Below are 15,213 nucleotides of genomic sequence, written 5' to 3' on the forward strand. Positions count from 1 at the left end.
AGTGTGTCTGAACCAGGTCCAAGCTAAATGCCAGCAGGTGTCTGTAGCTTCGCTCACTCTCCGCCTCTTTGTCCTTGTTTGGTATCCCGCCGTGGGTTTGATGACGCGTGACCAAAATGGCGACGGTTGGCCGCGCCTACTTGTGGCTTCTTTTGCGCTCTTCAGAAACCTATGGGTGACGTCACGGATACTACGTCCATATCTTTTACAGTCTATGGTTAAACATTGTTATCCTTTTGTCTGATTTTCATAGTTTGCTTCAAATCAAACTTTGTAATGGTATTATCTCTGTATTATTAGCAACTGAATGCTCTTTCTAAATCTGTGTTTTTGTAAAAAAAATACTAAACTGTGAATAACTAAATCTTTGCTTAGCAACACCCTGGCAACCACCCGCAACTCTATGGCAGCATGGCAGAAGGTTTTGCGCATGTAAACATCACTCGCTTTCTTTGAGAACATCATGAGTTGGTTGTGAGCTGAGCGTTTTTCTGCTGTATTGACTCATTTCCAGACACACGGCTGATGTCAGAGTTGGAGAGAGACGAGTTTGAACACGCAACCTTCACTGCACTCACACAATGAAGAAATTATTTAAGATACACACAAACACTCACTCAATTACTCGCATACATTCACTCACACATTTTCTTACGCTCACATATTACACACATGCACTCAAACTCAATCATTCGCTCACACACACACAATCACATATTCACAAACTCTCTCTACACACACACACACACACACACACACACACACACGTTTGTTTCTGTGAAAAGTGGGGACATTACATAGGTTTCCAATCATTTTATACTGTCCAAACGTATATTTTATTACTTATATTTATTATTATTATTAAATTGCCCTCACCCCACCCTACCCCTAAACCCAACCATCACAGGAGACTGTGTGCAGCTTTACTCTCTGATTTAACTCATTCTGTAGGATTTATAAGCATTTTGAGAAATGAGGACTCCACCAATGTCCTCCTATTTCACCTCCTTTTTGTAATACCTGTGTCATACCCATGCCATTATACAGACTTGTGTCCTGATATGTCACAAAAACACGTAGACACACACACACTCACTCATAAATTCTCACTCATTCACATATTACATATTCACAAACACTTACACACACAATCATACTCTCAGACACTCGCTCAATTACTCACATGCACTCATAAACACTCATTTGCCCACACTATATCACGTTACATATCCACAGATATACACACACACACACACACACACACACACATAAAAGCACACATATAAAATAATCACAGATATTCACTCGCTCATAAACACTCCTATAGCACACACACACACACACACACACACACACACACACACACACACACACACAAGTAAGCAGGCCTGTTTTTATTTACAGGATTTCTCACAGCAGGTCTGTGTTAGTTTCATTGTTCACCATGTTTAATATTTCCACTTTCTCACAATATTGTTTTTTTTTTCTCCTACACACACACATCGTTCACAGCACAGATTCTGGGTCACAATTCAGGAAAGAAACCCGAGACGATTCATCACAGTGTCTGTTGTAATGCTTTTCCTCTGCAGTCCAGCAACTCTTTTATCATTTTTTTGATATGATAATGCAAGCCATAACAGCATCCGCATTCATTTCTGCGCCACTGCAATGATTCCCATAGATTTAAATAGAGTTTAAAGTCTCACTGCCTCACACAAATCCACTACTGTTACGGATTTGGCGAGTGGCGTGCGACAGCTTCTATTTACAGTTTGATTTTTATTGTTTGGTATACTAATATTGGTACCAGCCTGAACACCCGCCGGTGACCTATTTACACCTGCAGCTTCTCCACGATGGACGTCCAGCTTTCTCTAGCCTCCAGCGCCTAGAGTGCAGCTCTGCCCAAGAATTTTGACCAGAGGAGAAATGATAGTTCCCAACTGAACCTGGTTACATTCATCCATTCATTTTCTTTTCGGCTTAAGCCATTTAATAATCAGGGGTTGCCACAGCGGAATGAACCGTCTACTTATCCAGCATATGTTTTGCGCCGCGGATGCGCTTCCCACTGCAACCCATGACTGGGAAACACCCATACACATACACTTTGGATAATTTAGCTTACCCAATTCACCTAAAGTGCATGTGTTAGGACTGTGGGGGAAACTGGAGCACCCGGAAGAAACCATGGGAACACAAGTAGAACATGCAAACTCCACACAGACTTGCCAACTGGCCCAGCCTGGACTCGAACCAGCGACCTATTTGCTGTGAGGTAATCATGCTACCCACTGCACCACTGTGATTCCCGGGCCTGGTTTTTCTCCATGTTTTTTCCCCCTTCACTTTCGTCAATTGGTGAAGTTTGTTCCTCCACTGTCACCACTGGCTTGCTTGGTTTGGGACTTGTGGAGTTGCGCATCGGTGGAATTGCTCTTCAGTTTTTTGGCTTTTTAGCAGTGAAAATTAAGCCACACTGAACTGAACTTCTTGTGCAGAGCTGCAGTCTAGGTGCTGGAGAAGCTAGACGTCCATCGTGGAGAAGCTGCATGTGTTAGTAGGTAACCGGCGATTGATCAAGCTGGTTTACTGGATCAATGTGGAGACTTGTCTGTCTCAGGGGTCCTTCAGGAATCAGTCTCATGCTCTCTGCTCCTCCATGACCACCACAGTAAAGTATCTGGTTAGGATACGGCCTGGTCCAGGATTATGGAGACCTTTGGTCCTTGGTACTTTTGTTGTGTTTTTATTATATATATATATATATATATATATATATATATATATATATATATATATATATATATATATATATATATATATATATATATATATATATATATATATTGTATTTGTATTGTTTGTTGTTTTTTTGTATATATTGTATATTTCATTAGTTAATTAAGTTAGTCAGGGTAATAAGGCAAGTTATTGTATAATGGTTTTGTTCTGTAAACTATCAAAAAAAAAAAAAAACTTGCATAAAAGGGGCTAATAAATTTGACTTTAAAATAGTTTTAAATTTTTTAAAATTTCTATTAAAAATAAAATAAGACTTTTTCCAGAAAAAAAATATATTCTGCTAATAATTATGAATTATGAAGTATGTATATATATATATATATATATATATATATATATATATATATAGCTGTATTCCAGTATATTCCTTTACAGTATTTATTAATAATCTGATTTATTTGTTTTCATTTCATTTTATAGAATTTTTTACTATTTTGGTCATTTTGGCTGTTTTGTTTAATGCTTCTTAATAGGTATTATTTATTTTTTCGATTAAGATAATGTAGAAGTAAAATAAAATGAAGACAGAACTAATGTAAATAATAACAATAATAGTAATAATAATAATAAAAATGTTAAAAGTAATTAAATGTCAAATATTTAAATAATTAATAAAAATAATGATACATGTAACAATAATTAAATATAAAATATTAAAATAAATAGAAAAAAATGATTAAGAATAATGTAAAATATAAAACTTATTATAATAATATTAAGAATCATTCATTCATTCATTCATTCATTTTCTTGTCGGTTTAGTCCCTTTATTAATCTGGGGTCGCCACAGCGGAATGAACCGCCAACTTATCCAGCACGTTTTTATGCAGCGGATGCCCTTCCAGTCGCAACACATCTCTGGGAAACATCCACACACACACACACACACACACACACACTCATACACTGCGGACAATTTAGCCTATGCCAATTCACTTGTATTGCATGTCTTTGGACTGTGGGGGAAACCGGAGCACCCGGAGGGAAACCCACGCGAAGGCAGGGAGAACATGCAAACTCCACACAGAAACGCAAACTGAGCCGAGGTTCAAACCAGCGACCCAGGGACCTTCTTGCTGTGAGGCGACAGCACTACCCACTGTGCCACTACTTCGCCATATTAAGAATCATTAAATATAAAATTTGCAAACAGTAATAATAATAGCACATGTAAAATAATGTAATGTCAAATATTTAAATCAATAATATTATTGCATTTAAAAAAATAATTAGATTAAATATTTCAATAATAGGAGCGGTGTGGTGGCGCAGTGGGTAGCGATATCGCCTGGTTCGAGCCTTGGCTGGGTCAGTTGGCATTTCTGTGTGGAGTTTGCATGTTCTCCCCGGTTTCCTCTGGGTGCTCCGGTTTCCCCCACAGTACAATCATGCTCTTAGATGAATTAGGTGAGCTAAATATGCATGTGTGGGAATGAGAGTGTATGTGGTGTTTTCCAGTGATGGGTTGCAGCTGGAAGGGCATCTGCTGTGCATAACATGTGCTGGATAAGTTGGCGGTTCATTCCGCTGTGGCCACCCCAGATTAATAAAGGAACTAAGCTGAAAAGTAAATGAATGAATGACTGAATTCAATAATAAAATTATAATATTAGTTACAATAGTAATAATAAATGTACAAATATTTAAATGTAAAATATTTTAATACTTTTTTTTAAAATTAAAAATAATTAAATGTAAATATATTTAAAAATAATAATAATAATAATAATAATAACAATAATAATAACAGTAATACGCTTACAAATCCAAAATTTCAAAGAAGAAAAGATATAGATGCAGTGCAAGTAATAAGAATAATTGTGTGTGCTGTTTGAAAAGCGCATCTTTCACATATACTGGACACACAAGCTCTTCTGCACTCATGGACTGGAAGGAGGGCATATTATGCAAGAGCCTGTGGTGTTGGAAGGGCAAATTACATCTCTGTCTCTTCCAGTGATCATCACACTGTCACACACACTGCTGTCCTTCCCCAGAGCTCAGAGTAACCCTGAAGAACACACACACACACACACACACACACACTCTGATCGGCACACAGCAGTCACTGCACACCACAAAACTGCATTTCTGCTCAAGTGTAATGGAGACAGACAGACTCTTGAAGAGCTTCACCACAGCAGTGGATGTTCACTAAACACTCACTTAATCACAATAAGACGTAAAACAAAACAATTCTCTAAATCACAATGATCTGCCAAACCAGATGCTCTTCTTTTTTTTTACACAGTGAAGATAACCATTAGCTTTGATATCAGTTGTCTCTATCACTCTCTCCCTTTCCTCGCACACACAAATAAATCAACACAATTTTCATACCAAATACGATGTATATATTTTACTTGTTTCTTTTTGGTATTTGAAGCATGTTTAGCGCACGCTCGCACACATGCAAACACACACAAACACAAATATACATTTATATGTGTTACGTAGCGGAGGTCACCCGGAGTCCCCGTTCCTGTTTCCCAAGCACTCACACACACAGGCCAAGTTGTCAAAAGGGATAACAGACTTATTAAACAAATATTTCGGTATCAGAACCAGGAAACAAAAAGGCCAAAACGACAAACAAAACAAGGTACGCTACGTAATATTGAATTTCTTACCTAAAGCGAAAATAAAGTTCCGTAAATAAAATATACAATTCTACCCTCCATAACTGTCCATTAAACATGAGAAAACGGGGCAAAAGAAAAAGGGCCTTCCCTTTGATCAATCAGCAGTAAGTAAACATTTAGCCACAGCTAACACAGGATAGCGTCATATTACCGTATTTAACAGAGTATCTCACCAGATGACTTTGAAACAGTTGTAGAAAGGAATTAAACCATCAGCCACTGCTAATACCAGTTACCGTCCTATTACCGTATTTAACAGAGTATCTCACCAGATTACTTTGAAACGGTTGTAGAAAGGAATTAAACCATCAGCCACTGCTAATGCAAGTTACCGTCCTATTACCGTATTTAACAGAGTATCTCACCAGATTACTTTGGATAAAGGTTTCAGACAGAAAGATATCACTGCCACACAGAGAACTCTTACACTCTACAGAATGCTTACACACACAACAGCGAGGGGAAACAGGAAGAGATCTCTGTGTGACCTCTTTTAACAGCAGTCATCCTTAACCTTATGTGCGTAGCGAGGTGCATCCGCTATGTAACAATATGGCTTCTGCTTAAAATATGCAAATATTCTACTTAGGGCTGCAACTACAGATTATTTTAATAATCAATTAAGCTGTCGATTATTTTTTTCAGCTTAACTGATGAATCTGATAAAAAAAAGAAATGCATTAATTGCCAATTGTTTATTCATTATAATAATAATATATTATAATAGTACTTATAAAATACTTGTACATATATAATATAGAATAATAATATATTATAATAATACTTATAAAATACTTATATATATAATATATAATAATAATATATAATAATAATACTTATATTATATAATAATAATAAAATAAAAAACTAAGTAGTTTGTCCTGTTTTCAATCCAAATGTCTAAATATTTTAAAATCAAGATACTTAGACAAATGAAATAGCATAAAAAATTATCTTGTTTTCTGAAAAAAAAAAATTCTTAAAATTAAGTGATTGTCTTTTTAAAACAAGTCAAATTATTTGCGAATTGGGTTAGAAAAATAATATTAATGAGATATAATCTCAAACAGAAGTTTTACCAGTTCATATAAACGTGTAAGTGATCGTGATCTATAACGTGAGATTGGCGTCGTTATATTTACTTGCGGCTGCTCGTTTGCCTCATTCATAAAAAGCAGAACATTCAGCACGTAAATTCAACAGTTACTCCCCAAATACATGCAAGTAAGTGGCTGGTGAACTTGAGATTCAACTTTATAGTTACTTTCACTGTGTGTAATGTGTATCTGATATGAATAAAACACATCAGCAAATTATGTTTGTTTGGTTTGTTGGACTTCATTGTGTTTTAAAAACTCTTAGAAATGTTTTGTTTTACTAGTACTTGTGTGTATTTACATGTCTAAAATATTTAATAAGCATTAGGCGGTTAAAGCGCTGCATAATTGTGATATCTTTTTCAGCAGAGTTAAGTTGGTTTTGTTTTTGAGAAAAAAAAAAAAGTGAAAAAACGAAGCACTTTTGTGACGGTCCCTTACTGAGAGCTCTGCTCAGCACAAGCTCTTTCTGGCTCAGACATCGCGCCAAAGCTCAGTTTGATTTTTTTTTAGTTGCCGCTCTAAAGGTAAACGAGTTAACGCTAACTTGTCATGCTTGTCAAATAGAATAACGAGTAAAACATCCGCACCAGAGACTTTACGGTCCTCACTTAAAAACGGATCAAAAGTAGGATTCTGTAGTTATTTACTCTGCTGTTGAACTCCCTTCCTCCTCATCCTTGTCTATGAGGTGCTGAACTCTGTATCAGTCCGCGAGAGAGACTGTGTTCACTCTGCTCTGCGCTGAACTAAAGGGTTTTTATGATCAAACGTCCCCGTGATCGATTCGACACAACAAATTGATTGTGGAATTCGTTGCCAATGCTGTTAGTAATAGATTTTTATCTATTTAATCGATTGTTGTTGCAGCCCTAATTCTACTTGATTTTAATATATTCTGTATACTTGTATATTTCATATATATATTTGTGTTTGTGTGTGTGAGGGCAGCACATTGCGATATTTTGTATTTCTGCAATATATATGTTGCGATATAAAAAAAAAAAAAATTCAGATGCATTGAATAGCATTTTAAAACCATGTATTAATTTTCAATTGATTGCCATGATTTTGTAGATAAATCATGCATGACATGTCATATGCAAATATAAGAGTGAAATAAACAGTGCTTTATGGTTTTCAGGGTGTAATCAATTGGTATTCAGGTACAGAAATTAAAAAGGTTTTGCTGTTTAAACAGAAAATAAAAATAACACACATGTATATCACTGCTTTCTCAATTTGTTTGCTGGTTTTATTTGTTTATTAAAATATAATAATTGATATGTTTTATTATACAAGCAGATTAATTGGAGTTAATGAAACACATTTTTGTAGCTTGGAATAAAATTATTATTTGCAGAAAAAAAATATTTTCTTGTTTATTGCCAAGGTGATAATTCTCAAATTGTAATAATAATAATGATTAATAATAATAATAATAATAAATAATAATAATAATAATAATAACAACAACAACAACAACAACAACAACAACAACAACAACAACAACTAGATTCTTAAAGTTTGAGAACAAACTTTGAGGCTGGCTTGTGAAAGCCTGACGGTAATAGTTTATTTAAACAGTTTTAAAAAGTATGAAAAGATAGATAGATAGATAGATAGATAGATAGATAGATAGATAGATAGATAGATAGATAGATGTTGTTAGCATGATTCTAGCATGAATTAGCATAATGTTAGCATGATTCTAGCATGAATTAGCATGTTGTTAGCATGATTCTAGCATGAATTAGCATGTTGTTAGCATGATTCTAGCATGATTTAGCATGTTATTAGCATGATTCTAGGATGATTTAGCATGTTGTTAGCACGATTCTAGCATGAATTAGCATGTTACTAGCATGATTCTAGCATGAATTAGCATGTTGTTAACATAATTCTAGCATGAATTAGCATGTTACTAGCATGATTCTAGTATGAATTAGCATGTTACTAGCACGATTCTAGCATGAATTAGCATGTTACTAGCATGATTCTAGCATGAGTTAGCATGTACCTAGCATGATTTTAACATGAATTAGCATGTTACTAGCATGATTTTAGCATGTTGTTAGCATGATTCTAGCATGAATTAGCATGTTGTTAGCATGATTCTAACAAGAATTGGCATGTTACTAGCATGATTCTAGCATGAATTAGCATGTTCTTAGCATGATTCTAGCATGAATTAGCATTTGACTAGCATGATTCTAGCATGAATTAGCATGTTGTTAGCATGATTCTAGCATGAATTAGCATGTTGTTAGCATGATTCTAGCATGATTTAGCATGTTATTAGCATGATTCTAGCATGATTTAGCATGTTGTTAGCACGATTCTAGCATGAATTAGCATGTTACTAGCATGATTCTAGCATGAATTAGCATGTTGTTAACATAATTCTAGCATGAATTAGCATGTTACTAGCATGATTCTAGTATGAATTAGCATGTTACTAGCACGATTCTAGCATGAATTAGCATGTTACTAGCATGATTCTAACATGAGTTAGCATGTACCTAGCATGATTTTAACATGAATTAGCATGTTACTAGCATGATTTTAGCATGTTGTTAGCATGATTCTAGCATGAATTAGCATGTTGTTAGCATGATTCTAACAAGAATTGGCATGTTACTAGCATGATTCTAGCATGAATTAGCATGTTCTTAGCATGATTCTAGCATGAATTAGCATTTGACTAGCATGATTCTAGCATGAATTAGCATGTTGTTAGCATGATTCTAGCATGAATTAGCATGTTGTTAGCATGATTCTAGCATGAATTAGCATGTTGTTAGCATGATTCTAGCATGAATTAGCATGTTACTAGCATGATTCTAGCATGAATTAGCATGTTGTTAGCATGCTTCTAGCATGAATTAGCATGTTACTAGCATGATTCTAGCATGAATTAGCATGTTGTTAGCATGATTCTAACAAGAATTAGCATGTTACTAGCATGATTCTAGCATGAATTAGCATGTTGTTAGCATGATTCTAGCATGAATTAGCATTTGACTAGCATGATTCTAGCATGAATTAGCATGTGACTAGCATGATTCTAGCATGAATTAGCATGTAACTAGCATGATTCTAGCATGAATTAGCATGTCCTTAGCATGATGGATGGATAGATAGATAGATAGATAGATAGATAGATAGATAGATAGATAGATAGATAGATAGATAGATAGATAGATGGTGTATGAGCATGAGTCAAACAAGCCAACCCCCGCTTCTCTACGATGTTCTGATGCTGAGATATAGCTGCTGTTATATCGTTGCTAGGTTAGTCTGTTTTGTTGCTATGGAGTTGATTGACAGCTTAGACTGATGATGTATCAAAGCTTCTTGCCAGTATGAACAGTTAAAAACAACCCCCATGTCTCTATCACACTGCAGCATGACAATATCAGTCTGAACCTCTTTAATGGCAGTCTATGGGACAGTTGCTAGGGAGCAGTATCTGGTTGTTAGGGTGTGGCTAGAAAGTTAAAAGGCCATCAGTGATTGGCTGCTGGCTTGACTGAGTTAAATGAGCTCAGCCATTAGTCTGTAGGACAGTTTGATGCAGAGTTATGAGCTCACAAAGTTTGATCCCATGTTAAGTCAATGAGAGTCTTTTGCAATGGAAGTCTATGGGACGGTTTCTAGGGTCCAAAAGTGGTTGCTAGGGCGTGGCCAGAAAGTTTAAAGGTGATCAGTCATTGGCAGTTTGATAGTCTGAGTTAAATGAGCCCAGTTAGAAGTCTGTGTGACATTCTGATGCGGAGTTATGAGGTCACAAAGTTTGATCCAATGTTACGTCTATGGGATTTTTCCGACGGTCCCGGGACGTTTTTCGGGAAACCGAAAGTCGGATCAGTCGGAAAGGATATAGCAACTCGAGTCAGAATAGTTCGGAGGTCTGACCCAAGTTTGATGGTCATAGCTTGAATGGCCTAGGAGGAGATAGAGTTTAATTTTTAGTCTCAGAAGAAGAATAATATAGAAAAATAATAATAAGTTTAATAGGATAACAGTAGTCTGGCTTGCTACACAAGCCAGCCTAATAATAATAATAATAATAATAATAATTAAGCTATAACTTAAGTAATAAATAATAACATAAAATAGTAATATAACTAAAATATTACAATGGCAAAACCCATAAATAACATAACCCACAATATATAAAATGATTAAAATAAATAGAACCTTAATAATTATTAACTATATTTTTATTTTTTTAATTATTTTCAATAGTAAATCAAGTCCTGTGAAGTTCTCAAAAAAAAGAAATGCACATTTAATTTAATTTTATAATTTCACTACTTTATCAAGTCCTATGGAGTCCTCAAAAGAAATGCCCATTTAATTAGCTTAAATTTAATTTAATTTAGTTTAAATCTAATTTAATTTAATTTTATTTGTAATTTCACTACTTTATCAAGTCCTATGGAGTAATAAAAAAGAAATGCTTATTTTATTTTAAAATTTCACTACTTTATCAGGTCCTATGGAGTTCTAAAAAATGCACATTTAATTTTATTTATTTAATTTTATAATTTTACTGTTTTATCAAGTCATATGAAGTCCTCAAAAAAGAAATGGCAATTAAATTAAATTAAATTAAATTAAATTAAATTAAATTAAATTAAATTAAATTAAATTAAATTAAATTAAATTAAATTAAATTAAATTTTTATTTCACTACTTTATCAAGTCCTATTAAGTCTTAAAAAAAGAAATGCACGTTTTGTTTTTTGTTTTGATTTATTTTATAATTTCACTACATAATGAAGTCCTATGAAGTCCTCAAAAAAGAAATGCACATTTTATTTTTTATTTAATTTAATTTTGTTTTATTTAATTTTTTAAATTTCTTATTCCACTAATTAGAATCAATGAATTCCTCAAAAAAGAAATGCACATTTTATTATTTATTATTTTATTTTATTTCATTTTATAATTTCACTAATTAAGTTCAATAAAGTCCTCAAGAAAGAAATGCACATTTTATTTTTTATTTTACTACTAAATCAGTGACTAAGCCTAAGGAAAACGAATGAATAAAGACATGTATTTTATTTTAAAAAATCTAGCAAATCAAATTAATTAAACCAGTTTTACATCAGAAGTGCGCTTATTGTGCCTTCTAGGCCGCTCACAAGGATCTGAAACGGAGCCGTATATAATTCAAGACACGGGAAGGTCAAAAGCTTCCAGTGAATCAGAAGAAGTTGATTTTGATTGTCTTTCTCTCAGGCCTTTGGCTATGCAGATGAGTCTAGTGAATTAATTAGTTAATGAAGTGACCCGCCCTCAGGACTGAAGCCACGCCTCCTGCCAGAGGAGCTGCACTCAATTACATCCGAACAGAAGCTTCCTCCTGCTCCTCTTAATTGAATTATCATTACAGCCGTCCTCATTATTCTCTCTTCATTTTCCTCCATCGTGTTTGACGTCCACCCTTCAGCGACAGCGCATGAGTTTAATATGAACAGAAAGACACACATATATACATGCAAAACCTCAGACATGGCTCTGTGTCAGTGTTATGTACACATATGTGATAAATAATATGGGCATTAGGCTCATCTGACAACGTCGATTGAGCTTTTCACCCTGTTATCCAAATGCAAAGGCTGCAATTTTATTGCATGCATTTCACACCGCATATGGAATCATGTCAAACATGCTTCTATATAATTTGAGCATTGATATCGCAATGCATGTATCCGCAATAGTCACATCAAAGGATTAGATGATTTATTACAGATTAATATATATATATAATAATTTGTACAACGATGACCATGTTATTTTACATTTGATTGTTTAATTTCTGTAAACAGCACTTTATTTGTTTGTTTTTTTCATGTAATTTATTATAATTTATGCATATTTTAGCATTGATATCGTAATGTTTTTGGAATAGTCACACCGCAAGATTAGATTATTTATTAAAGATTAAAAGTTATTAGTATTATTTAAAAATATGTATTTATACAATAATGACCATGCTATTTTACATTCAGCCTTATCTCACGAGTAAACGCACGTATTTTACATTTTGTCAATTTAGTGGCTAATTCGTACAAATTCCTTCAGTCGTACGAAAATGTACGATTTTAAAAAGGAGGCGTGGCACCCACCCCTAACCCCAACCGCCATTGGGTGATGAGCAAATCGTTCTAAATTGTACAAGTTTGATCGTAAGAATACATACGAATTAGCCACTAAATAAAAAAGTTACCATTTGCCGTGAGATTGCCCATTAAGTGGTTTCGTTTGAAAGTGTAGAATCTATATTTTATGCACATATGCATCCCTTTGGTTTTTTATTCTACTGTACAAAAGTTATTTACACTTAAATACACAGTATTCTGGATACCCGAGCTGGGTATTGAACATTGGTTCATTTTCATATTTTTCATGACACATGTACAAGTTATAGCTCAAATGAAAGCTCTTGCCCGTGCTCATACGGTTCTAGCTTTCTTTTTACTGAATTATATTCACGTATCAAACAGTTGCCGAATGAATCGCGGTGTTTCCATGGCACAGAAGTGAAAACAATACATTTATGATCAATAAGCAGCCCCAGATAGCACAGACAGCTGTCATCTCTTACCTTATGCTGTGCGCTTCAGGGCCATTCTCCTCTGTTTTTGAGGTGATGTGCATAAGTAATCCTTTTATATGTCTGACGTGGTCCAAACACAGTGAATTATGTTTGATCAAACAAAAGAATAGTGAAATATGAAAACAATGATTGATCCCTGTGGCTTGTACAGCACCTCTCACCAGTTGGAATACAATAACTTTTGCATAGATTATGATGGAGACATTTTTCTTTTTTTCTATGATTACAGACATGTGCAGGAACCACCAAAATTAATTACAGCATGCTAGACCACACACAACCTAAAAAGTACACTTTCAAATTTGAGTCAATAAAAAAAAAATATATATACAAAAAGCGCCTCTTTTTTTAAGGGTTTATTATAACACAGACAACATATACAGATATTAAAAACACTTTCAATAGTGTTTTATGAAAATTCAAAGTTTTTTTTTTTTATGATACCAATTTTTTGCATTTACACGTCTGCATGTGGATTTGGGAAGCTTTTAAATTTAAGTAGGCAAAATCCAGGCAGAAATCCTAAAATAACAGCAGAGTTTAACTGGTTAAGTTCAACCCACTTAAATTTGTTATATTGACTTAATCATTTTTAATTGGACAGCATGAATGAATTGTGTGAAACCCTGCATTTCTTTTAACAGTCCTCCAGGTTTACCAACTATGATGCTTTCTGCTGCTGAGAGTCCCGTGGTCCATTTCAACATGTCACACTTAAAATGTAAGTAGATGTTAAAATGGCAAAAACAAGCTGCATTATTGTGTGTGTTTTCCTGTTACTCAGCATGGAGTGTGTTATCTTTTCTCCATGTGAACGTGTGACAGATGCACACAGCGGCAGGCAGAGGCTTGTCTGTGCTGCTGTGTGGAGTCAGTTTGCTGCTGACTGACAGCTGATTTACTGCACCGCTCCATCTGCAAACTCATCAAACACTCTCACAGAGACCACTCAGATTCAGTAAAGAAAAAAAAGATTGCTATCAGAAGACCCCCCCCCCCCCAAAAAAAAAAAAAACTTTTTCTACTTTATAGAGATTTACACAGTTAAAGGCGTAGTTCAACCCTAAATTAGTCATCATTTACTCACACACACATTCATTAAAATTGAATAGAAGCACAAGATAATATATTTTGTCCTTGATGTTTTGAACAATACTTATTTCAATTTTCATTGATTGAACAAAAAGGGGAGGCAAAGTGGTTAGCACTGTCGCCTTACAGCTAGAAGGTTGGTGATTCGAGTACCAGCTGGGCCAGTTGCATGTCTGTGTAGAGTTTGCATGATCTCCCCGTGTTGGTTTGGGTTTCCTCTGGGTGATTCGGTTTCCTCCACAGTCCAAACACATACTCTATAGAAGAATTAGAATTTATTAACTAAATTGGCCGTAGTGTCTGAGTATAAATGTAAGAGTGTATGGGTGCCTCCCAGTACTGGGTTGTGGCTGGAAGGGCATCCACTGTGTAAAACATATGCTAGAATGGTTGGTGGTTCATTCCTCTGTGGTGACCCTTAATGAATAAGGGACTAAGCCGAAGGAAAATGAATAAATGAACACTGTAAAAATGCTGGGTTCCACACAATTTTGTCATGTTTTCCCAACACAAATCAGTTAAGTTAAATTAATTGTTTTTACACATTTAAGAGGATTGAACCTCCAAAATCTTCAAGAATTGTGCCGTTTCAACTCATTTTAAATAAGAGGCTTGGAGAAGCAGCAAAAAAATCTTTTTTGAATGAATGAATGAGTAATATACACTGTAGAAAATGCTGGGTTCCACACAATCAATTTATGTTGGGACAACATGAAGGAATTAAGTTAACCTATAAGTTTTTACAAATTAAAGTAGACTAAACAAAAAAAAGTTAAGTTGTACCAATGAAATCTCAAGAATTTTGTTGTTTCAGCTCATTTTATTTGAGTAGTTTGAACAAGCTGCAAAACATTTTTTTTTTTTTTGAGTGTACTGGTTGTTACATCGCCAAGAAAATGTTTAATTTTGATTTCAGCAGGACCATAAAGTCGATGCACTC

General features: G+C 34.6%; 2 protein-coding genes across 11 annotated transcripts in view; one reads left to right on the forward strand and one right to left on the reverse strand.

Moving 5' to 3' along the window:
* Positions 1-15,213, reverse strand: part of slc12a5a (solute carrier family 12 member 5a) — a 2,560,186-nt gene that overhangs the window by 2,238,475 nt on the left and 306,498 nt on the right. The window lies entirely within an intron of this gene.
* The window catches only part of LOC137496031 (uncharacterized), a 159,503-nt gene that overhangs the window by 38,464 nt on the left and 105,826 nt on the right, over positions 1-15,213 (forward strand). For 6 of the 10 annotated variants that reach the window (XR_015494364.1, XR_015494361.1, XR_015494360.1 and 3 more), the window contains one exon: positions 13,826-13,902. The exons of the other annotated variants lie outside the window; for them this stretch is intronic. The gene's annotated coding sequence lies outside the window, so the exon portion shown is untranslated. The remainder of the gene's footprint in view (positions 1-13,825; positions 13,903-15,213) is intronic. 10 annotated transcript variants of the gene reach the window in all.

This window comes from Danio rerio, chromosome 6, assembly GCF_052040795.2.
Source record: "Danio rerio strain M-AB ecotype USA chromosome 6, GRCz13ab, whole genome shotgun sequence".
Classification (NCBI taxonomy): domain Eukaryota; kingdom Metazoa; phylum Chordata; class Actinopteri; order Cypriniformes; family Danionidae; genus Danio; species Danio rerio.